General features: G+C 37.6%; 2 pseudogenes; one reads left to right on the top strand and one right to left on the bottom strand.

Annotated features, from left to right (window-relative positions):
- Positions 1-18,197: 18,197 nt before the first annotated feature.
- LOC110312329 (pyruvate kinase PKM pseudogene) lies at positions 18,198-21,815 on the bottom strand (annotated as a pseudogene).
- A 1,253-nt stretch (positions 21,816-23,068) lies between these two features.
- Positions 23,069-24,072, top strand: LOC110312330 (S-adenosylmethionine decarboxylase proenzyme 1 pseudogene; annotated as a pseudogene).
- The last annotated feature ends 437 nt before the right edge of the window (positions 24,073-24,509 follow it).

Genomic DNA, 24,509 nt, shown 5'->3' with positions numbered 1-24,509 from the left:
TGCATGGGATTATTTCCATCTTCTTGTATCTGTTGAGACCTGTTTTGTGACAGATTATATGGTCAATATTTTGAGAAGGTACCATAAGTTGCTAAGAAGAAGGTATATTCATTTTAGGATGAAATGTGCTCTAGATATCTGTTGAATCCATTGGTCCATAACTTCTGTTAGCCTCACTGCATTTCTCATTAGTTTCTGTTTCCATGATCTGTCCATTGATGAGAGTGGGGTGTTGAAGTCTCCCACTGTTATTGTATGAGATGCAATGTGTTCTTTGAGTTTTAGTAAAGTTTCTTTTATGAATGTGGGGCATCTAGCCGTTTACATGTGTTTTCCTGTATTTCCATAAGGCAGTTATTCATGTCCTTCCTAAAGTCCTCTATCATCATCATGAGTTTTGATTTTAAATCAGAGTCTTGTTTTTCTGGTGTGTAGTGCATTTCTTGTGCACCCTTGCCTTCTACAATCTGGTTATCTCTGTTAGTTGGTCTTCCTGACTTGCCTGTGGCTTGCCCTTTCTGCAAGCCTGTGTGTTGGTACTCCTGTGAGACAAGTTCTATCTGGAAGGAATTTGGGTATGGAGAGCTGAGGCATGAGTTCAGCTCTGATGTAGACTGAAACTGAAAGGATCCTGTCCCTGATTGTTTCTTGGTTCCTGTGCCCTTATAGCTCTGGGTGGGTCCCTCTTGGGCTAAGAATTTGAGTAGAATTGATGGTTTTACCTATGCTCACAGTTGTGTCAGCACTCCTGGGAGACTATCTCTCTACTGGTGGTATTTGGATATGAAACACTGTGGCACAGGATCATCTCTGTGCAGTGGAGTAAGGATCAGCTTCCAGTGCAGATGGAAAATGGAAGATTCCTGTCCCAGGCTACTCCTTGGTTTCTGTGTTCTAAGGGCTCTGAGTGAGTCCCTTTGAGCAAGTAGTGGTCTTACCTGTGCACACAGGTATGTCCACACTCCTGGGAGAACAGCTTTCTCCTGGCTGTATTAGGGTTTGGAGCACTATGGCACAGTATCAGCTCCTGGTGCAGATGGAAACTGTGAGTGGAAGACTTTTTGTTGTTTTTTTAAAAACTTGCTTTCTGAGTTTCATCACAATGATTTGGTTTTTTTTACTTTCTATTGATTCTTTGTGAATTTCACATCATACCTGCCAGCTCCATTCATGTTATAATCTACTCTGTGCCCTTGAAATAGCCACTCAACTTAAAATAAAATAAAATAAAAATAAACAAAACAAAACAAAACATAGAATAGAATAGAAAATATCTCTTCATGAAAGCTGCAGTGTATCACAATGTGTCTCACAATATACCCCTCTGTCCATACATTTTCATTTATGAATAAATACTGCCAGTACTGTTAATCCAAAATGTAAGAACTCCATAACATAGTAAAAGAGTATAACCTATAACTGGACTTTTTTACACATCTAAACTGTTCACAGGATATGAAGATTTTAAGCTTGGCCAACTCAAAGTCCTATATCCCAGCCTGGGTGGTAGTTGACCTTGTCAATTATCTTGCTCTGTTTTATCTGCACTACCAGGGACAGCTCTCTAAAATTGTTCATCCAGGCTACCCAGTGCTGCTATGGCAGGAGACAGGATTTTAGTTTTGCTCTCATGTCTTCTTCCTTCTGGGCTTTCTCAGTCACACCCACACCTCTAGATATAGCTCCATTATGCTGCCCAGTTAAGGGACAGTGTCATAGCTAGGGATTCATTTCTATGAAGAGAAACCATGACCAAAGCAACTCTTATGAAGATAAACATTTAATTTGAGTTGGCTTACAGTTGTACAGATTTAGTCCATTGTCATTATAGCAGAAAGCATGGCAGTTTGTTGGCAGACATGGTTCTGAGTGCACTTCATCTTGATTCAAAGGGAACCAGGAAAGACTGACTCTTTTCCACTCTCACAGTGATGTATTTATTTAAAGAAGGCCACATCTACTCCAACAAGGCCAAACTTCCTAATAGTGCACTTCACATGGGCTAAGCATATTCAAATCACCACACTCTTGGTTCACTTTTTGTCAGAATTTCTTAGCTATTGCTTTTTGGAGGACCTACCTTTTACACTGTAATAGTGCTCTGATTGAGTTTGGTTGACATCAAGTCTTACACGTTCCTCTCTCCAGTTCTCTCCACCTCTTTTTTTTTTTTTGCTCTGGATCACTCCTAAAACTCCCTATTCCTTATTTCCATAAGTCTGTGAATTTCTTTTTGTCCACTGCCCTCTTCTGGTCCAGGTTGACTATGAATCACATTCTTTTATTATTATTATTATTATTATTATTATTATTATTATTATTATCATCATTATTATTATTATTATTATTGGATATCATATTTGTTTGCATTTCCCAGTTTCCACTCTGCGAACCTCCTATCCCATTCCCCCTTACACTGCTTCTATGAGAGTGCTCTTACACACACTCCTGCCTCATTGCCCTAGCATTCCTCTACACTGACGCATCAAGTCTTCACAGGGGAAAGGGCCTCCCCTCCCATTAATGCCAGATAACACCCCTTCAGCTCCTTCAGTCTTTCCCCAACTCCTCCATTGGAGCCTATATGCTCAGTATGATGGTTAGCTGCTAGCCTCCCCATTTGGATCCTGGAAGAGCATCTCAGGAGACAGCTATATCAGGTTCTTGTCAGCAAGAACTTCTTTGCATCAGCAATAATGTCTGGGTTTGGTGTCTGCATGTGGGATGGGGCAGTCTCTGCATTGCCTTTCCTTCAGTCTCTGTTCCACACTTTGTCCCTGTACTTCCTTAAGACAGGAACAATTCTGGTTTAAAATTTTGGAGATGGGTGGGTGGCCACATCCCTCAATGGGAGGGCCATGCCTAACCTCTGGATATGGTCTCTAAAGTGTTTGATTTGCCTTCAATTCTTGCTTACATTTCTAGCACTGGGAATCAGCCATGGGAAATGTGTGTTTTTTATAAATATTCTGAAATATAGCCAACTTTTTTCTTTTTTTTCTTTTTTTTAATATTTTTTATTACATATTTTCCTCAATTACATTTCCAATGCTATCCCAAAAGTTCCCCATACCCTCCCCCCAACTTCCCTACCCACCCATTCCCAGTTTTTGGCCCTGGCGTTCCCCTGTACTGGGGCATATAAAGTTTGCATGTCCAATGGGCCTCTCTTTCTAGTGATGGCCGACTAGGCCATCTTTTGATACATATGCAGCTAGAGTCAAGAGCTCCGGGGTACTGGTTAGTTCATAATGTTGTTACACCTACGGGGTTGCAGATCTCTTTAGTTCCTTGGATACTTTCTCTAGCTCCTCCATTGGGGGCCCTGTGATCCATCAAATAGCTGACTGTGAGAATTTTAAAAGTAAATTATTTTGTATATACTTCTGAAATAATCAGACATTGGAGTCTATGCATAAGAAACTGGTCATAAAAAATGGTTAAGGAAGGATGTAGAAAATGCATGTAAAGATCATGAAGTGATCTTCTGTTAAAGATAATATTTCCTATCCTTAGAGTGTGCCAGATTTCTTCATCTTAATACTCTTAGGAAGAGAATACCTCATGCGAGGAGTTAACTCCATTTAGATTGGTTTTTAGTCATGTCCATGGGATATTTTTGAAATAGTAACTGATGTAGAAGAATCTAACATGTTTTTGTTTATAAGCCCAAAATGGTATTAGAATACTTTCTTATTTATGTAATGTACTCACATTTAAATGAGAATTTTAATATGAGTTTACATCATGAATAATACTTATAATTCCAATTGTCTATCCAGGCCTCATATGACTTTTCCTATCTATAGTCAAATGACCAAGATTCTTCCTTGCTCATTCAAGAGTGTAGAAAGATATGCCTCTGAAGACTAGTTGTTTTGTAAATATGTTAAAGATATTCTTCTATTTCACAAACATTTAGTAAGGGCCATCTTGATACCAAATGAGTTAATAGTTGTCCACGTTTTGGATGGGTATGTGTTGGATTAGAAGCATAAAAATTACACTTGTAGAGCGACCAGATATTTTTCCACTGACACCACTCAAAAAAAAAAAAAACCCTCCTTTTACCCTCCTTTTTTTATTCACTGTTTTAATAACACCCCCCCCTCTCTCTCTCTCTCTCTCTCTGTGTGTGTGTGTGTGTGTGTGTGTGTGTGTGTGAGTGGTTCTGTGTCTGTGTCACACTTTAGCTAAGAGTGTATGTTTAATCCTGAGTGTGAAAACAACCATCAGAGTCTAATGAGCTTAATAGTAAATATACAACCAAGTATGTTTTCCAGCCTCCCAGAAACTGACAGTTGCCAGGAGATCAACATTATGTAATAGTGCCTCTTAAATCTTCCCCATCACTACCATGTAGAGATGATGCTAGGAGGTTTCCAATTTTTTTCAACTTAGGACCCATATGCAGAGATACTGTGTATTTTGATACGTTATGTTGACATGGGACTCATTTGCTGAGGAGATGGTATTTGTCAATTTCTCCCCACTTTCTGCCTCTTACATTCTTTATATTTCTTCTGCAATCTTCTCTTAGCCTTAAATATAAATGGGTAGCATAAATGTTTTTTCTTTTCCTGAGTTTCCATCTTTTTTTTTTTTTAATTTTAGCATCCTGCCATGAATCTTCACAATTACCTTGGCTACTACAAGAAATGGTTTCTCTGTTTCAGGCTGAAAACAACTGTTGTCTGTTGAGGTAAACATGAATACATAGGAAATGTTTTGATGCTACATTAATTTGGCTAAGTCACTACCTTATATCAGGTTTATACTGCTAATTATGTTTAGAAACTCAAATATAATTAAGTAGTGATGAATTAGCTCCCCAACAGAAACTGGGACATCAATGCATAGATTTTGCCTATCAAGTTGATATTATAGTTAATAGAATTTACAATGCAATCAGACCAGCCATGCCTTTATCCTCAAGCAGTCTCCACATTACTATCTAGTAACATGAGAAATAGCCCATACCAGAACATTTTAATCTATTTATATCCTGATTTCTTCCCATCTTATATTAAAAATGTACAGCAATTACTTCAGTAGAAATTATTTCTTATAGCTAAGTAAGAAGAGAGGTAAAACTCTATTATTTAGGGTGCTTTGAGGTACTCTCTGATCTACTACTCCTATGGAAATAATTCAAACTTAACTTAGATCTGTTAATCCTGGTTGAACCATTTCACCACTCATATATCACCTTTCTACCCTTCTTTCACTTATTGTCTCTTTGCCTTTCTAGGATTGAGGTATCTCAGTGAGCAAAAAGTTTTCTAGTTATATCCATTTTCATACAATGAAACATATATAATTTCATTTTTCTTTATTGCTGAATAAAATTCCGTTGTGTAGATGTGTCACAACTAGTAAACCATCAGCTGATAGCTACTTAAGGTTACTCACTTTACTATTTAGTTTGAATCGAGATACAGTGTGTGTGTGTGTGTGTGTGTGTGTGTGTGTGTGTATGTGTGTGTGTGTATGTGTGTAATAGTACATATTTCTTAGAGTATATATCTAAATAGTTTGACTAGGTTTTATACTACATCTATTTATAGGTATTTTGGGGGGAATCTCCAGATGCATTTTCAAGATGATAAAATTAATATTTACTTCCGCCAGCAGTAAAAGAGTTGCTTTAACTAAATGGCTATGGTGGTTTAAATATGCTTGGGTCAGGAAGTTGTACTTTTAGAAAGTGTGGTCTTGTTGAAGTAGGTGTGGCTATTTTGGAGAAAGTTTGTCACTGTAGGGTTGGGTAATGAGACTCTCCTCCTAACTGTCTGGGGCCAGTCTACTTCTAGATGCCCTCGGATGAAGCCAACATGAATATTATCATGTTCCCACCTTGATGATAATGGACTGAACATCTGAAACTGTAAGCCAAACGTAATTTAAGGTTGTCCTCATAAGAGTTGACTTGGTCATGTCTCTGATCACAGAAAAAAAATCCTAAGACAGAATGCATGCCACATATAAACCTAGTTTTAGTCTGGAATTTCCTGATTGTTAAGGCACAGGCCTTTAATCCCAGCACTGGGGAGGCAGAGACAGGCGAATTTCTGAGTTCGAGGCTAGCCTGGTCTACAGTGTGAGTTCCCGGACAGCAGGTGAACACAGAGAAACCCTGTCTCAAAAAATTTAAAAAAAAAAAAAAAAGGATGGTGAATTATTATTATTTTTGTAAGTGTCTCCAAGTCAGTAGTAATTCTTCTGAAATTCTATGTTTACTTACATAAACTATTTTTTGTTGGGTGGGTTGTTTTCTTGGAAGCCATTAATATTTTTTCTATTATTGGATATATTCTTTATTTACAATCCAAATGTTATCACCTCTCTTGATTTCCTCTCTGGAAACCCCCTATCCCATTCCCCCCCTCCACCTGCTTCTATGAAGATGTACCCCTACCCACTCACCCACTCCCATATCCCTGCCCCAGCATTCCCCTACACTGGAGCCTTTAGCCTTCACAGTACCAACGATATTTCCTCCCATTGATGCCCTACAAGAACATCCTTTGCTACATATGTGACTGGAGCCATGGGTCATTGAATGCATACTCTTCATTTGGTGGTTTAGTCCCTGGGAGCTCTGGTTGGTTGGTATTGTTGTTTTTCCTATGTGGTTGCAAACCCCTTCAACTCCTTCAGTTCTTTCTTTTAACTCCTCCATTGGGGGCACTGTGCTAAGTTCAATGGTTGGCTACGAGCATCTGCCTTTGTTTTTGTCAGGTTCTGGCAAAGCCTCTCAGGAGACAGCTATATAAAGCTCCTGTCAGCAACATCTTCTTGGCATCCACAATAGTGTCAGGGTTTAGTAACTATATTGGATGGCCCCAGGCAGGGCAGTCTCTGGATGGCCATTTTTTTCAGTCTTTGTTCCAAACTTGGTCTCCATATTTCCTTCCTTGGAGGATTTTGTTTTCCCTTCTAAGAAGGTCTGAAACATCCACACTTTGATCTTCCTTCTTCTTGAAATTCATGTGGTCTGTGAATTGTATATTAGGCATTTTCGAGCTTTTGGGCTAATATCCACTTAGAGTGAGTACATACCACAAGTGTTGTTCTGTGATTAGGTTACCTCATTCAACATGATATTTCCTAGTTCCACCCATTTGCCTAAGAATTTCACGAAGTCATTGTTTTTACTGTCTGAGTAGTACTTCATTGTGTAACTGTGCCATATTTTCTGTATGCATTCCTCTGTTGAAGGACATCTTGGTTCATTCCAGCTTATGGCTATTATAAATAAGGCTGCTATGAGCATAAAAGAACATGCATCATTGTTGCATGTTGGAGGATCTTTTGGGTATATGTCCAGGAGTGGTATAAATATGTCCTCAGGTAGTATGTTTTTCCAATTTTCTGAAGAACCACAAAACTGATTGCCACAGTGGCTGTACCAGCTTGCAATCCTACCAATAATGGAGATGTCTTTCTTCCTCTTTCTCCACATCCTCCCCAGTATCTCCTGTCACCCGAGTTTTTTATCTTAACCATTCTGACTGGTGTGAGGTGAAATCTCAGGGTTGTTCTGATTTGCATTTCCCTGATGACTAAGGATATTGAACATTTCATGGGTGCTTCTCAGCCATTTGATATTTCACAGTTGAGAATTTTTTTTTAGCTCTGTTTGCTATTTTTAATAGGGTTATTTGACTCTCCAGTGTCTAACATTTTGAGTTCTTGTATATATTTGATATTAGCCTTTTATTGGATGTAGGATTGGTAAAGATCTTTTCCCAATCTATGAGTTACCATGTTGTTCATTGACAGTGTCCTTTGACTTACAGAATATTTGTAATTTTATGAGGTCCCATTTGTTGATTGTTTTTTAATCTTAGAACATAAGCCATTGATGTTTTCTTCAGGAAATTTTCCACTGTGCCTGTGTGTTCAAGGCGCTTCCCCACTTTCTCATCTATTAATTTCTATGTATCTCATTTTATGTGAAGGTCCTTGATTTACTTGGACTTGATATTTGTGCAAGAAGATAAGAGTGGATCAATGTGCATTCTTCTACATGCTGACTACCAGTTGAACCAGCACCATTTGTTGAACATGATGTCTTTTACCACTGGATGGTTTTAGCTTCTTTGTCAAATATCAAGTGACCATAGATGTGTGGCTTCACTTCTGGGTCTTCTATTCCATTGATCTACTTGCCTGTATCTATCAATACCATATACTTTTTGGCACTATTTCTCTGTGATACAGCCAGGGATCCTGGATGGTGATTTCCCTAGATGTTCTTTGATTGTTGAGAATATTTTTTGCTATCCTAGATTTTTAGTTATTCCAAATGAATTTGAGAATTGCTCTTTCTAACTCTATGAAGAATTGCGTTGGAATTTTGTTGGGGATTACATGGAATTTGTAGACTGCTTTTGGCTAGTTGGCCATTTTTACTATATTAATCCTGCTAATTCATGAACATGGGAGATCTTTCCATCCTCTGAGATCTTCTTCAATTTCTTTCATCAGACACTTGAAATTCTTCTCATACAGATCATTTACTTGTTGGTTAGAGTCACACCAAGGTATTTTATACTATTTGTGACTATTGTGAAGGTTGTTGTTTCCCTAATTTCTTTCTCAGCTTGTTTATCCTTTGTGTAGAGAAAGGCCACTGATTTGTTTGAGTTAATTTTATATCCAGCTACTTCACTGAAGCTCTTTATCAGGTTTAGGAGTTCTCTGGTGGAATTTTTAGGGTCATTTATATATACTATTATATCATCTGCAAATAATGATATTTTGCCTTCTTCCTTTCCAATTTGTATCCCCTTGATCTCCTTTTGTTGTCTACTTGCTCTGGCTAGGACTTCAAGTACTATATTGAATAGGTAGGGAGAAAGTGGGCAGCCTTGTCTAGTCCCTGATTTTAGTGGGATTGCTTCAAGTTTCTCTCCATTGATTTGCTGTGTATTGTTTTCACTCTGTTTAGGTAGAGGCCTTGAATTTCTGATTTTTCCGAGACTATTACCATGAAGGGGTGTTCAATTTTGCCAAATGCTTTCTCATTATCTAGTGAGATTGTCATGTGGATTTTTTCTTGGTTGATATCGTAAATTAGGTTGTTGGTTTTTCCTTAAATTGAACCTTCCCTGCATCCTCGGGATGAAGCCTACTTGATCATGATGGATGATCGTTTCAATGTGTTCTTGGATGCATTTTCTGAGAATTTTATTGAGTATTTTTGCTTTGATATTCATAAGGGTAATTAGTCTGAAGTTCTCGTTCTTTTTTGGGGGCAGTATTTGAGTGGTTTAGGTACACGCATGAAGAATCCTGAGCCTCTGGGTAGGCAGGGGTTTGTGTTTCCCTGGTCCTGTGGGGGGTTCCAGTTATATTTTGTGTTATAAAACATGTTGTGGCCTCAACTGTGATGTTGAGTGTGTTAATTCTCCAGTGTTCCTGAGTGTGTCCAATATCCTGGGAGTTGAGCTGCTTTTGTGATCCTGTGATTCTCTGACTCTGTGATCCTGAGCATTTCAAAGTACCTGGGAGTTGTGCTCCCTCTAAATGTTGTAAGTGTAGGTGGAGAGCCAGCACCTCAGGTCTGCTTCAGGTGCAGGTTCAAATTATAATGAACCTGTGTCATTGAACAGGCAGGGCTTCCTGTGTCCCTGGATCCTGGGGGTTTCAGTTACTCCCAGTTTTGGGCCAAACGTTGTGGCATCCTCACCTGTGATCCTGGGTATATGAGAGTACCTGGGAGTCAATCTTCTAGTTTACTAATGCTCTGTTAGATGGAGAGCTAGGGAATATTTTCTCTGACTCTATTAGATGCCCACTCACTCCCTTAATGGCTACGTTTTCTGCACAGCAGCTTTTAGTTTCAGGAAATCTCACTGGATTGTTGTTTGTCTAATTTCTGTGCTACAAAATCATATTCAAAGAATCTTTACCAAAATTTGTTGTTGTTGTTGTTGTTTGTTGTTATTTCTTGATGAATTTTTGTGATGGGTGGAATATAAGGGTTCAGTTTCAATCTTCTTCATGCTGATGTACAGGTTCCCAGCTCCATTTGTTGAAGTTGTTGTCTTTTCGCCTGTGTATTGTTGTGCTTTATGCTAAAAATCATATAGAATGTCCAAAGGAAGTTACATTCTTGCTTTGTTCTTAGAATTAGACATAAGTTTGTATGGATACATGATTATAGATTTAAAGCCTACTTGCAATATTTTACAAAATGAGTCCACTTAATTAGAGTATCTAAGAGATCCTACAATATGACTGCTGTCAACCTATAACCTATTTCTCTATAGGTTATTTCTTTTCTGTTTCTGCATATCCTGTTTTTCAGTTTCTGACTAGAACTCTGAAACCTCACCAATACATGTCCTGAAGTGAGGCTGTCAGCATCACTTGTAATGATTATTCAGTGAGCATTGACAGTCTTAAGCCTGGAATATTTCTTTATCTAGAAAAGTTAAAAAGTTAATTATATAAAATCTGACAAAATATTTGTTGTATAGAAGTATTTTAAAGTGTTTTATAAGATATATGCTATTTACTAAATTGAGTATTGTAAATCTGAAAAAAATTTCAAACATGGTAAGCAACAAGGAGTTGAAATTTTTAAAGTGTTAACAGAAGAAGAGTAAAATCCAAAAGGAAAAAGAAAGTATAAATAAAGTTAGAAAAAATATTGTATTCATAATAGAGGACATTTTTGACATGAATAAAACCAAAGGAAGAGACATTAATACAATATAAATTGTTAAATGTCTTCAAATTATGCTAGATACAGTTTGGTTTGAAACATGGTTAGACTATCAATATATAAGTCACCAGAACATTTGCAAAAGAAAAATTGACATATTGAAGGTAAAACATACAGGAAAATCAAAACCATAAGGTTTGATTAAGTTTTACCAGTAGTAGGTCCAGTGTACACGAATGCCTATGAAATTTTGTGATAAAAAATAATGTCATCTTACTATCTGGATATTAGCAGAATGTCAGGCATAGGCAGTTACCTGCTCCACATTTCTTTTCTATCCCAGAGGATCCAGTGACCTTTGAACTATTGTCAGAAGAAATAAGAGGACATGGTAATTGTTCTGTAAATATACAGTGGAAAATAAAAGAGCAGCAAACAAACCATGCCAAAGCCCTCCTGCTCCCTGTGTTTCCTGTGTTCTCCCTTTCACTTGCTCTAAAGGTGTTACTTACCATTCAGACTCTCAGAATGTTCTATTTAAGTCTACTGGGAGTCCTGCCTGGTTACAGGAGGTGACTATGCAGGCTCCATATCCAACAATGTTAGGAATCTCAGGTAGAATCACCCCCATAGACTCCGTAGAGCCTTACCTTTCCCCTGTTCTGGATATCTGATACTTCTTAGAGATGCACCATTCCTGGTGGATCATGTGGAGGCTGAACAGAGAAGAGAGAAAAGAAATCCACTTCACCTTTCAAAGAAGTAAGCATCCTTCAAGGGGAAGTTGAGAAAACACTGGCTGCTTTGGGACTTTCTTTTAGGGTTTAGGGATGAGCATCATGGTTTATTAGATCTAGAATCTCTGGATTTTCATAGATCCTAAGAGCCATATAGAATTTCCTTACTGAGGACTCACTAGCTTGAATTCCTCCTTTTTCATGTTTTGAAGTCACACATTAATGGCATGGTGATACTGTCACTGTATGATTTAATACACTGTGAGATGACTTTAACTAAGACCATATACAATTAATAATTTTTAAAATAATCAATTGTTTTGGCAAGAACAGGGCAAAGCTGTCAAATGCTAAAACAGCATTAAGTATAAAGTTGTATAACTACCAACTAGCAAAATTAGGTTTGGCAAGGGCACAGAGTCTTTAACACTATCTCTGTAATGCTTTCCAGCTAAGTAGCCTATTATTTCCACCACTATAGATACAGGGATCTTACGGACTCACCGTATGCATCCTCATTATATCATCTAAGATTACTATGTGTAGTTTCCTAGGTTTATATGTCTAATCACAACAGGAAATTCTGTGAAAGGTGCCATTACTTTTAGAAAATGTGGCAGTTATAAATATACTAACTTTTAGGCTGTTGTAAATGGCTTTTAAGGAAGCAGATAAAAATCAACTCTGAAGAAAATCCATCTCATTTTCTGAGTATAGCATTTTCAAGGATAACTGTATTTACAGTACATGAAGAGTAATTCTGCTAACAATAAAAATGGCAAAAGAAAATATATCCCTGTAGATACTCTAAAGCAGAATTAATAGATGCACATTCAGAGACAGGCAGTAGAGGAAGAACTGCCATCCCTATCCCATTCCTGTTTCCCTTATTTTTTTCTCTCAAGGGGCATCATAACCCATACTGGTACAGTCCAATAAAGAGGAGCTGACACACCCGACACAGCTGCCAAAAGCTGGGATGTTATGGCAAATATTCATTTTATTGTTTTTTATTTGTTTGTTGATAGTTATTATTTTATTTATTTATTTATTTATTTATTTATTTATTTATTTATTTGGCTGGGCTGATAGCTAAGCAGATGAAAGATCATCTGTGCTTAAAGCAAGGGTAGTGCTACATTTAAGTGTCCTCCAAATTCAGATGCTGAAGACTGTGTAAGTTATGTCTTTGTCACAAAAAAACCCTCCTTTTTCAAGGAGAAATCATTTACGCCAATAAGTCTTTATTTTAACTCATGGTTTCAAAAGTCAATAGATATTGTCACTGGCTCTTTTGTTTCTGAGCTATTATGACATGGCCCAGAAACAAAAGATGGCTTTGGGACATTGAGAAAATTACTCACTTCATAATTACCAGGGAGCCAAAAGAGAGAAAAAGAGGAAAGGAACATAAACCAGTGACTTAAATCATCCTATATGTTTTTTGTTTCCACCAATAAACATGCCATTTGCATTATACCTATTTAATGGATTAATAGCCCTTCCAGTTTAACCCCATCTCAGTAATTGTGCTACTAGCCTTTAATATATGAAACTTTGTCTCTGGAGGGAGAATTAATCACCAAACTGTGCCAGACAGTTTATTCATCAATGTGGCTATGAGAAGATCTGAAGACAGTGCTTTTGAAAGGTCCTTAGGGTTAGACTGTGATTAGACTGGTGGGTACCATCATAAGAAGACAACACTTTCTCCCAAACTTTTCTCTTATGAAGAATTTTTTTTTATTTCACTGGAGAAAGTTAAGACTTTTAAAAAGATTGCTAAAATATGATACTAGGAATCTTTTAAATTCCTTTATATTCAGAACATATGAATTCACATGACAAATGTACCATTTATTAACAGATGTGTAGTAAGAACCATTTCTGTGGATGAATCTTTGTGTCCAGAAGTAACAAATAAAAAAACAAGTCAATTAAAAAAAAAAACTCAGGTGACAGCAGATGCTAGTGAGGATGTGGAGAAAGAGGAATACTCCTCCATTGCTGGTAGAATTGCAAGCATGTATAATCACTATGGACATCAGTCTGGCAGTTCCTCAGAGAATTGGACATAGTACTACTGGAGGATACAACAATACCACTCCTGGGCATACACCAGAAGATGCTCCAACTGTTTTTTGGTTGGTTGGTTGGTTTTTGTTTTTGGTTTTGGTTTTGGTTTTGGTTTTGGTTTATTTTTTTTTTTTTTCGAGACAGTGTTTCTCTGTATAGTCCTGGCTGTCCTGGAACTCACTCTGTAGACCAGGCTGGCCTCAAACTCAGAAATCCACCTGCCTCTTCCTCTGGAGTGCTGGGATTAAAGGCGTGCGCCACCACGCCCAGCCATTCCAACTGGTAATAAGAGCACATGCTCCATTATGTTCATACCAGCCTTATTTATAATAGCCAGAAGCTGGAAAGAACCCACATGTCCCTCAACAGAGGAATGGATACAGAAAATGTGGTACATTTACACAATGGGGTACTACTCAGCTATTAAAAGCAATGAAATGTATGAAATTTTTAGGCAAATAGATGTATCTGGAGGCTATCATCCTGAGTAAGTTAACCCAATCATAAAATAATTCACATGATATGCACTCACTGATAAGTGGATATTAGCCCAGAAACTTAGAATACCCAAGATACAATTTGCAAAACGTGTGAAACTCAAGAAGAAGGAAGACCAAAGTGTGGATACTTCGTACCTTCTTAGAATGGGGGAAAAAATACCCATGGGAGGAGTTCTAGAGACAAAGTTTGGAGCTGAGACGAAAAGATGGACCATCCAGAGAAGTGCCCCACCCGGGGATCCATCCCATTATCTGTCACCAAATGCAGACACTTCTGCATATGCCAGTAAGATTTTGCTGAAAGGATCCTGATTTAGCTGTCTCATGTGAGGCTAGGCCAGTGCCTGGCAAATAAGTTGATGCTCACAGTCATCTATTGGATGGAACACAGGGCCCCCAATGGAGGAGCTAGAGAAAGTACCCAAGGAGCTGAAGGGTTCTGTAACTCTATAGGAGGAACAGCTATATGAACTAACAAGTACCCTTTGATCTTGTGTCTCTAGCTGCATATGTAGCAGAAGATGGCCTATTGGGCCATCATTGAGAGGAGAGGCCCTTGGGCTTGCAAAGATTATATGCCCCAGTACAGGGGAATGCCAGGGCCAGAAAGAGGCAATGGGTGGGTTGGGGAGTAGGGTGGGGGAGGGCATAGGGGACTTTTGGAATAACATTTGAAATATAAATGAAGAAAATATCTAATAAAAATTGTTTTAAAAAGTAAATACAACAATACTTATTATCTGTAGCAATAAACTACATTTGAATTGAATTTATATTTCCAACATCCAGATGTCTTCCTAATCTTTATGCTTATTTGAACTGATTTTTAAATAGGATGAAAACCTGGGTACTATTTATGAATCACCAGATGTTACTAATATAATAATACTAAACTCTACAACTTTTCGAGGTTTCTGGGTATCACTAAAATGAATAGTAGTTAAACAATCTAGAATCCTGGAAGAAATTTTGGGTTCAGATTTCCTCCCTGTTTGTTGTACATATTGTAGTTTTTGATACACTATTACCTTCACTATGTTCTTAGAAATGCTAATTATTCTCTCCCCTCTCACTAAAACTATTAGGAACATTAGATTACATATAGTATGTTCAGAAAAGTCTCAAAATCAAGTGAAAAATGAGTTAACTATGATTCCTTACCACAAACAATTTTGAATAATGGAGTAGGAAACACATTTAAAAAGTTACATATATTTTTTGAGGAAGTTCTAAAGTTAGGAAGTTACAGAACTGGTATAAGTACACCTGTAGTTTTCCCTAGAAAAAGAGTTTATCTAGAAGAGCTTCCTTCAATTCAATGAAACTCTTTAGATGAACAGCAAAGATTTCTTTATCTATCTAATTTGACTGCTGGAGGAATAAGCTCTTGGATTTCATATTTACTCATTTCCCATGCACTCTTTCCTTACAACCTCTCCACAACCAACTTTTGAAAATTGCTCATATCCAGGATACCACTACAAATTTGTAGCTAATCTAATATTCAAATATTTATAAAATTGTATTCATTTTTAAAGTTTCTTCTTAATTCTTCATTCTGTTAAGGTGAGAATAGTAAAATGAAACATCATCCATATATTATTAGTATTTGAATATGGCATGCTACTTTTCTTCTAATTTTGAGATTATCATATTAATCTTTTTTACCGGTTTCTCTTCCCCAAACTTCCTGTTCAGTAACTGAAAACCAATTTGAGTAAACCAGTTTATTTAATTTTCCTTATATACTTCTTTTTTGTCAATCAAAGCATCTTGTTATCTAATTTTTCTTATTGGTCATACATTTTTCCAGTTTAAAAAACTAGAAAAGTCAGCAGTGAAGGCTAATGCTGTCAGAATATAATTTTTTTCATAAAGATATACATTTCTTCACTACATGCTCTGTATATATTTGCATCATGATGAGTTACTACACTTTCCTCCTTATTAACATTTTGGATAGGACAGAAGACAATTAAAAAAGTTTTGATGAGTACCTTCATCAGTTTTTATCATCAAATAGAGAAAACTTCTGAGCTAGATCCTTAGGAAAAGTCCATGTCTTCTAAATCTGAAGAAGACTAGGGGGGTTGAGAGGATCAGATATAGACAGCATGTTAAAAATTACTTTTTTAATGGCAGTTTTTATTAGATATTTTCTTCATTTACATTTCACATGCTATCCCCAAAGCCCCCTATACCTTCCCCCAAACCTGCTCCCCAACCCACCCACTTCCGCAGATACCAGTAACTCAGCTGTTGCTTTTTAGTATTTAAGATACATTTAAGGAAACCTGAAACTAAACTTGGTTTGCAATAGTTCTGCTGTGAGTTTGTGTAAAGGACTTATGTTTTTACATGACATAACTTTACTAGTGATGTCTATGTAACCTCCCTTTAAAAAGGCAAAACGAAGCCAAAACAATTGCTATTCTAAGAAAGCCTTTTGAAGTAGTATTATCTATCCTAACTTTTGATGTTACTTGCAGAGTTTGAGCCTCTGAAAAAGTAGTTGAAAGTAGAAGTTTGTCACCAAAGGAGACAGGAGGACTATCCAAAAGTACTAAATATGCCTGTATGTGACATTAAGTGTTGCTATTTGTCATCCCTACCTGAGTAGTAAGGACTTCTTAATTAGGATCTAAAAAGTAATGGGATTTAACTGACAAAAACAGTCTGCATGGTTTTGCCATAATAAAATCAGTCTTGTAATGAAGTATAAGCAACTATATTCCTTGAGCTAAGTGTACAGAATTGAATTGTTATGATAAATCATTCTCAAATTTCTTCCATCTTTATATATACGGTAGAGAGTCAGTAGGATAAAAAATATAATATTTTTCTGGCATTCTTATTTTAAGTGAATACATTCCTTTCATAAATTTTTATACAAGGATAATATAACAAGAACAAATTAATATGATGGATTGTCATGATTTTAAAGATTTTAATTATTAAATAAATATAGCAGACAAGCTTGGAGATTTTGCAAAGTAATGAAAGATTACAAGCTATGTTCACAAAAACATCAAATAAGGATAAAATCCAATAAGACAAAATGTTAATTAAATAAAAATAACTTTGATGGTTTGGGCTTTTTTTTTCTTTTTTTTTTTCTTGATCTTTAGTTTCATGTTGTATTCTTTTCTCTGACAGAATTCTTTTCTCTATGTATTCTTAGTTACAAGAAACGTATCTCTAGCAGAATCCTATTAGACTCTTACCCTATCATCCTCAGTTCCAGTGCTGAATGACATGATATAGACCTTCCTGGTTGTGATTTTTGTAACTTTGGGTAAGATCAGTAATATAAATAGTGGTTGTCATGAAGAATCATTTTTTATAAGAATCTGTTATAAGGAGAAGAATAAATTTTTAATATTGAGACTGGAGAATACTTGTCCTATAGATTTCCTTGAATAAAGATATTTTATTTTAAAGATAGCAAAGATCAACTATATTTAAGCCCAGTAGGTATCATAGTCCGTATTCTATTTCAGTGAAGAGACACACCATCATCATGGCAATTTTTATAAAAGAAAACATCTAACTGCAGAATTGCTTAAAGCTTCAGAGACTTAGTCTGTTTTCACTATGGTGAGAAGTACAGAGGTGAGCAAATGTGATTCAGGAATAATAGCTGAGAGTTCTATAACCAGGTCTGCAGGCAACAGAAAGAGAGAGATTTTTGGTTTGGAGTGGACTCTATAAAACTTCAACATCCATCCCCAGTGTCATACTCTCTGTAAAAAGGCCACACCTAGTCCACAAAGGCTACAACTCCTAACCTTTTTAAATAGTGTAACTCATTAGTGACCAAGTATTCTTATATGACAATTTGTGGTATCTATCCATTATCATGCAAACAACCAGAGTAGGCATATATTCTTGGCAATATTAATAACTGCCTCATCTCCCTCTTATATTTACATTAACCTGATATATTATGCTATGATTTCATAATCTATAATGATAGCATAAATTCTATTGTTTCCTTTATGTTTTACTATTAATACAACAATTTAAAAAAATGTTTTTTTGCTTCACTTGCTGTTTATTGACATTCAGGTGGGCACTATTGCAACAGGCCTTGAGATGCTGTAGAATACAAGGTGAAGAGTGGAGTGTCTGTAATAACAGTAGTAGAGTGCATAAGGAGGAGTCAGGGAGGCCAAAGTTGTTGTGAAAGCAAGTTAGGGCCAGAAGTCATCTACACTGGTACCCTCGGTCCCATGTCCTCAGCCCATATTCTTGCTGTCTCCTGACTCCAAGCCAAGGCTGGGAATTATCTGGGCAACTTTCTACAGGAGCAAAAGACAAAGAGATCAGGCTGTCCTTTTGTGATAAAGTCAGAAGGCTTCCAATCTGGAATTCTCCTTTCACCCCTGGCTCACCTAGGGCCATGAAAAATAGGCGGACTCTATAATTAAGAAGTATTAATTTTCTCTGATGTCCCATGCCACAAGCGCCACACTATGGCACAGAGCGAGCACTACAAACGTTTCTGGGCTAATGGATAGGATACAGAAGTGGATGGAACAGTAGCTAGAAGAGGGGCTCAAAGGGCCATCAAGGCACAGACACTACAAGCATGGTGTCAGTAAAATCAGAGTCAGGCACCACCAGGTCAGCACAATGACTGAATCACCCTTCTTTTTTTTTCAATATTTCTTTTTTGATTAGCATATTCATTTATAATAATTTTACTACATATTTTCTTCATTTACATTTCAAATGCTATCCCAAAAGTCCCCTATACCCTCCACCCACCCTGCTCCCCTACCCACTCACTCCCACTTCTTGGCCCTGGCATTCCCCTGTACTGGGGCATATAAAGTTTGCAACACCAAGGTGACTTTCTTCCCAATGATGGCCGACTAGGCCATCTTCTGCTACATATGCAGCTAGAGACATGAGCTCAGGGGTACTGATTAGTTCATATAGCTGTTCCTTCTACAGGGTTACAGACCCCTTCAGCTCCTTGAGTACTTTCTTTAGCTCCTCCATTCGGGGCCCTGTGTTCCATTCTACAGATAACTGTGAGCATCCACTTCTGTATTTGCCAGGCACTGGCAAAGCCTCACAGGACAGCTATATCAGGGTCCTTTCAGCAAAATCTTGCTGGCATGATGCAATAGTGTCTGTGTTTGGTGGCTGATTATGGGATGAACCCCTGGGTGGGGCAGTCTCTGGATGGTCCATTCTTTCATCTCAGCTCCAAATTTTGTCTCTGCGACTCCTTCCATGGATATTTTATTCCCTATTCTAGGGAGGAATGAAGTATCCACGCATTGGTCTTCCTTTTTGATTTTCTTGTGTTTTAGAAATTGTATCTTGCGTATTCTAGGTTTCTGGGCTAATATCCACTTATCAGTGAGTGCATACCAAGTGACTTCTTTTGTGATTGGGTTACCTCACTCAGGAAGATATCCTCCAGATACATCCATTTGCCCAAGAATTTCATAAATTTATTGTTTTTAATAGCTGAGTAGTACTCCATTGTGTAAATGTACCACATTTTCTGTAGCCATTCCTCTATTGAGGGACAACTGTGTTCTTTCCAGCTTTTGGTTATTATAAATAGGGCTGCTATGAACACAGTGGAGCATGTGTCCTCATTACCAGTTGGAACATCTTCTGGGTATATGCCCAGGAGAGGTATTGCTGGATCTACTGATAGTGCTATGTCCAGTTTTCTGAGGAACCACCAGACTGATTTCCATAGTGGTTGTACAAGATTTCAATACCACCAGCAATGGAGGAGTGTTCCTCTTTCTCCATATCCTCGACAGCATCTGCTGTCACCTGAATTTTTGATCCTAGCCATTCTGACTGACATGAGGTGGAATCTCAGGGTTGTTTTGATTTTCATTTCCCTGATGTTTAAGGATGTTGAACATTTTTCCAACACCCCTTCATGATAAAAGTCATGGAAAGAATAGGAATTCAAGGCCCGTACCTAAACATAATAAAAGCGATATTCAGCAAACTAGTAACCAACATCAAACTAAATGGAGAGAAGCTGGAAGCAATCACACTAAAATCAGGGACTACACAAGGCTGCCCACTTTCTCCCTATCTACTTAATATAGTACTTGAAGTCCTAGCCAGAGCAATTAGACAACAAAAGGAGATCAAAGGGATACAAATTGAAAAGAAAGAGGTCAAAATATTACTATTTGCAGATGATATAATAGTTTATATAAGTGACCATAAAATTCCACCAGAGAACTCCTAAACCTGATAAACAGCTTCAGTGCAATAGCTGGATATAAAATTAACTCAAACAAATCAATGGCCTTTCTCTACACAAAGGATAAACAGGATGGGAAAGAAATTAGTGAAACAACACCCTTCACAATAGTCACAAAAATTATAAAATACCTTGGTGTGACTCTAAGTGAAAGATCTATGACAAGAACTTCAAGTCTCTGAAGAAAGAAATTGAAGAAGGTCTCAAAATATGGAAAGATCTCCCGTGCTCATGGATTGGCAGGATTAATATATTCAAAATGGCTATCCTGCCGAAAGAAATTTACAGATTCAATGCAATCCACCTCAAAATTCCAACTCAATTCTTCACTGAGTTAGTAAGGGCAATTTGCAAATTCATCTGGAATAAAACAAAAAAAAAACCAAACAAACAAACCTAGAATCTCCCTTCTTGTAGAAGCATCAGGACTTGCCAACATTCAAGGCCATGTTTACATGAAGGTCAACATCCTTTGCCCAGGCATCCTGTATATTATCTGTACACAGCGCAGGAAAAATGCCACTGCACAGATAGGTCTCTTGAGCCACCTTTGGGTTGTGTATCACAGCAATGATAGGAGGATGAGGGTGGTACTTGGCCACTTGATGAACATTTCTGCCATTGGCATGCACAATAATTGCTCCACTGCAGCACTTGAAGGAAGCCTTCATGATGCCCACAGGGGCAGCTTCTATTGGGTCTCTGGCAATGGGCGCCAGGTGTCTAAGCTCTTAGAATAGCTGCAAGGGGGCAGGCAATCAAATGAGCATGTGAACCGTAGTCTAGAAGGTAGTCTCTTTGGTTGTTTCTTCCCATAGAATGATACAGTCTTCTCCATCTATGACTGCATTGGCCACATCACTGCCTTCAGCTTGGGTGGGTCATAGCTTCTTGATCTTGTTCTCCAGCTTCTGTGTGGTGCAGAGTACACACTTCTTTCCTACTTTGGTTGCATTGTCTGATTATCATCTTTTGAACCAAAAATACCTTCCCAGCAGGAATTTCAATGCCCAGGTCACAATGAGCCACCATGAACTCACTACTGGCCCCCAAAATCTTATTAAACCGGCAGACACTTTCATGATTATCGATTTTGCTGATGATCTTGATATTCTTACCCTTCTCTCCCAGGACTTTCATGCATATCAGCTACCTTGCTGATGAAAGACCCAGATATCATGTCTATACCCTCCTTCATCCCAAATATCAGATCCTGGATGTCCTTTTCTGACAGGGCAAGGAAATCCACAGCATCTCTGGGCAAGGTTTCCTTTTTCTTGCTGCCCAATTCTCCACTTGAGCCACCATTCTCCACTTCTGTCACAAAGTACTCAGCACCTTTCTCTGTTGCCTGTAGTAAAATCAACCCATTGAGCTTGCAGATTCTGCCTGGGCACTGCCCTTGACTAGCCCATTCCAGAGCTCAGGCCCCTTTGTGTCCAGAGCTATCACAACGGGATGGTACAAAATGGGATCACAAGCAAAGTTTTATTTGGCTGCAAGGACATTTTTAATGGATTCTCTAAGGTACTCAGGGTTCCAAAGGAGAAATTCAGCCATGCTACATTCATCCAGACTCAGAGGACATCCATGTTAGGCTTATGTCTGTAAGAATAACAAAGCATCATTATTAGTGTCAGTGATTGGTGCTTGCCCATAGGATAGGTCTCTATTTGGGGTGTTTATTGCTTGGTTAATTCTCCATTCTCTGTTCTATCCTATGTCATTGCATTTCTTGTAGATAGGATAAGTTTTGAGTCTTAAAGTTTGTGTGTGGGTTGGAAAAGTTAGTTAGTTAGGTCAATTGACTAGTATGAATGGTTTCTACCTATCTTAAGCACTATCCCAAACTCTCTCAAGTGGTAAGGTTACGCCTGTGAGCCACTATAAATAGGTGGTGAGTATCTAAAGTCCCTATCCTAAAGTTCAGCAGGTAATTTACCAAGAAAACTACCACTCCATTCATGAAATCTTTGTGTTTGCATGTATGCATGCTTGTGTTAATGAAGTATGTGTGTATACATTTATGTGCACATGGAAGCATAGGAACAATCTTGGATGTCATTAGGCTACCATACACAAATTTTTTTTGACAAAATCTCTCAGTGGCTTAAGATAAGAGCAATTAGTTTAAGCTGTTGAAGAGATGAAACCTAGATAATCTGCCTGTCACTGCCTTTCTCAAAGTAAGATTACAAGATTACAAGAATGGAACACCATGTTTATTTTTTAAATTACTTTAAAAATTTTATGTGTACAGTTCTTTTTTATTTTTTTTGCCTGCATGTATGTTTGTGCACTTACTACATATCTTTAGTGCCTGGAGATCCCTGAAGATAGCAAGATAGCAAGGAATAATAAAATCTGGACAGAAATCAGTAAAATAGAAAGAAGAGAAGAAAGAAATAAAGAAATAAAGAAAGAGAGAGAGAGAGGTGGGAGGGAGGAAGGAAGGAAGGAAGGAAGGAAGGAAGGAAGGAAGGAAGGAAGGAAGGAAGGAAGGAAAGGGCTTACACAGTATGGCTGGTAACATAGCTAGCACTTGCTCAACTCCCTCTGATGGGAAAGCAGCGACTTACAAGAGACTGAACTGTACCTGCCTCTATTTCCAACAGACTCACATTCAACTTCACTCACGGAAATAGCCTGTAAAAGTTTATTAGTCCTTTTTAAAAAAGAATGTTAATATAAAATTATAGCAAAAAAAAAGGAACCTGAACTTTAGTAACACTGTAGGAACAATTCTCAGCTGTGGCAGGAGCTGCAGAAGAAGAGATTTAAATTAATTTTCTGTAATTGTTGGTTGTTTGCTAGTCTCATGGTGATGGAAGCTGCACATTTTTCCTAAGTGACTGAGAAACTGCTGGAGATCTGGTTTTTCAGACAGCAGTCTGACACAAGCCAGGGATCTGGGGATCTTTATATCATCCCAAGATCTAAGTAGAATGCCCTTTAGAAGGATGTGCAGTGCTCATTTATAAGTGTGACAAAGACTGACAAGCAGGAAGCTTATGTACTCAGTGAAAGTAGCATGTTTGTCTCCAAGAGACGTTTCATTTTGAAGACATGAGATACCACACACTTAGTGAAAGCGCTAGTTCCCCTCCTGAAGCTTGCTAGGGATTACAGTGGATTTGATTCCATTCAAATCTTCTTTTTTTTTTTTTCTCATAAGAATTTGATGAAGCCTTCTCACCAATGGTACCAACACAGGAATTTCCAAGAAGAAATCAAGTTTCTTAGTGCAATTTTTCCAAATGGAGCAGCATATTGTATGGGACATATGAATTCTGACTCTTTGTTCATGTGTCTTTGATTCCCCAGAGAGCTGAGCCAGCCAAATCAAACCCTGGAAATTCTGATGAGTGAGCTTGACCCAGCAGTTATAGACAAGTTCTACTTGAAAGATAGTATTAATACAATGGATGTCACTCATTAGGTTGGAATTTGTGACCTGATACCAGGTTCTGTCATTGATACCATACTATTCAATCCTTGTGGCTACTCAATGAATGGAATGAAATCGGATGGAACATATTGGACTACTAATATCACTCTAGGACCAGAATTTTCCTATGTTAGATTTGAAACAAACCTAAATCAGACCTCCTATGAAGACCTGATCAGGAATGTTATGGAAGTCTTCAATCTAGGAAAATGTGTGACCATCTTGTTTGTTAATCAGAGTTCTAAATGCCGCATTGTTCTTTCTTCACTCCAGAAGATCGTCTTAAATGTCTTAATTGCCAAAGTGCTGTGTTCAGTGATTACAATTTTGTTTTTACCAGTTTTACTAAGAAACAGCAAAAACAGATTAAAAACAAATGAAGAAGAAAAAACTCAAAAAGAGAAGACACACATGAAGTGGTAGCTGCTTTTTAGATGTCGATCCTGGGGGTCATTCTGACCATGGACAGCACCTTGTATTTGCAGAAAGCCCTAGGTATAATGATACTTCAATCATTTTGAAGTAATGCACTATTATATTAAGAAGTTAGTTATCTTTCATGAATACCCTCTTCTCTGTTTAGGTGTTCTATGCCACTCTTATTGTGGAACTGAAGTGCACATAGAAAAGAATTTTGACTGTGTGAATCTTTATGACGCTTGTGAAAACAATTCAATTTGCTTTATGCACAGTATAATATTTCTGCAGGAATTGTCCAAAATCTCCCAAGGAAAGGCTTTTGTCCCCATTATATGTGACCTAAACTGACCATATGTGACTGTTCTATTAAATTGCTTCCAGAGTTTTTATATACAGT

The sequence above is a fragment of the Mus caroli genome, unplaced genomic scaffold (assembly GCF_978045245.1).
Source record: "Mus caroli unplaced genomic scaffold, Mus_caroli_1 scaffold_18, whole genome shotgun sequence".
NCBI classification, from domain to species: Eukaryota; Metazoa; Chordata; class Mammalia; order Rodentia; family Muridae; genus Mus; species Mus caroli.
This window is presented reverse-complemented; position numbering and strand designations above follow the sequence as displayed.